We start from the raw sequence: 1,616 nt of genomic DNA on the forward strand, positions 1-1,616 counted from the left end.
AAATTCCTTCCTTTTCCATCCCCAAATCCCATTTTTTTCCATCCCAGGGAATGGAATTCCCCCTCGGGATCCCAAAATTCCAGAAATCCCAGAAATTCCAGGCCTAAATCCAAAGCAGGAGGGATCCATGGATTTGGGAAAAAAGTGATTTTTTTTCCCATTTTTCCGAGTTCCAGGTGCAAATTCCCAAATCCCAAATCCCAAATAAAATTCCTTTGGAATTTGGGAATCCGGGAGTTAAAAAAAACCCAAAAAAATCCCCCCAAAAATGGATTTTTTTCCCACTTGGAAAATCATTCCCAAGATTAAAAAAAATATGGAATTCCGGCTTAAATTATATAAGGAAAAGGGGGGTGAGGGGGGGAATCTCATCCAGGTGCCGGCAAATCCCGATTTTCCAGGAAAAAAGATGGAGAATCCCTGGAATGCTTCACTTTAAAGGTCAAAACTCCAAAAAACCCCCTTTATTCCATAAAAAAATTGGGATTTTCCATGGGAAAAAAGCGATTTTTCCAAGCTCAAACCGACAACCCCGGCAAGGAATTTCCCCTCGGGGCTGCAGAATTCCCCAAAAAAATGAAAATATTGGAATTTTGGGGGGGTTTGGAGTGAAAAATCTTTATTTTTTTATGGGAAAATCCGCGTTTTCATCCCGGTTTTTCCCCCCCGGGAAAATTCCCGGTGGGAATTTGTGATGTTTCCCGGGGGGGGGTGGGAAAAATGGGAATTTTTGGGGGGATTTGAGGGGATTTGAGGGGTTTTTTTTAAGGGATGAGAATTCCAAAGGCGCCGCCGCAACGCGGGAAGGACGCGCCCTGCTCGGAGCGAAAAAAATCGGGAATTGCAGGTGCTGGAAAACCGAGAAAAACCTGGAAAAAAACCGGGAAAAAAACCGAAAAAAACCCAGAAAAAAAAACAGAAAAAAAAATAAATCATGGAAAAAAAAAATAAAAATAAAAACCGAGGTGGTTTTGAGGAAAAATGAGGAAAAATTGGGAAAATCCCGCGGATTTTGGGAGGAGAGAGGGAAAAGGAAAACCGGGAACACCTGGAAAAAGCCACACCTGGAATAAAAAAACCGCACCTGGATGACACGGCGGATTTATGGGATGCTCAGAATCCTCTAAAAACCCCCCAAAAATCCCAAATATTTGGGAAAAAACCTCGGGATTTTTCCATGGAATGGTTAAAAAGAGATGGAAAAAAATTAAATAAATTTGGGAGGGGTCGCGGTTGGAAAAGAGGGGGGGGGGAGGGGAGGGGAAATGCGGATTTTATCCCGATTTTTTTCCCGGTTTATCCCGATTTTTTTCCCGTTTCTCGCTGGTTTTTTAAGGTGAATTATCCCGATTTTTTTTAATGATATTCCGGATTTTTGGGTTTTTTTTTTTTTCCCATTCCAAACTCACCTTTTCCCGCCGAGGTTTCAGGGGGGCGGCGACCCCCGCGCCCCTCCCGGGGGTCCCGAGCCTTCCATGGCCGGGAGGGATCCCGGGAGGAGCAGGAAAAGAGGGGGAAAAAAGGGAAAAAAAGGGGAAAAAAATTAAAAAAAAAGAAGGAAAAGGAGGAGGAGGAGGAAGAGGAGGAAGAGGAGGAAGAGGAGGAAGAGGAGGAGG

The sequence above is a fragment of the Parus major genome, unplaced genomic scaffold, assembly GCF_001522545.3.
Source record: "Parus major isolate Abel unplaced genomic scaffold, Parus_major1.1 Scaffold561, whole genome shotgun sequence".
Taxonomy (NCBI): Eukaryota; Metazoa; Chordata; class Aves; order Passeriformes; family Paridae; genus Parus; species Parus major.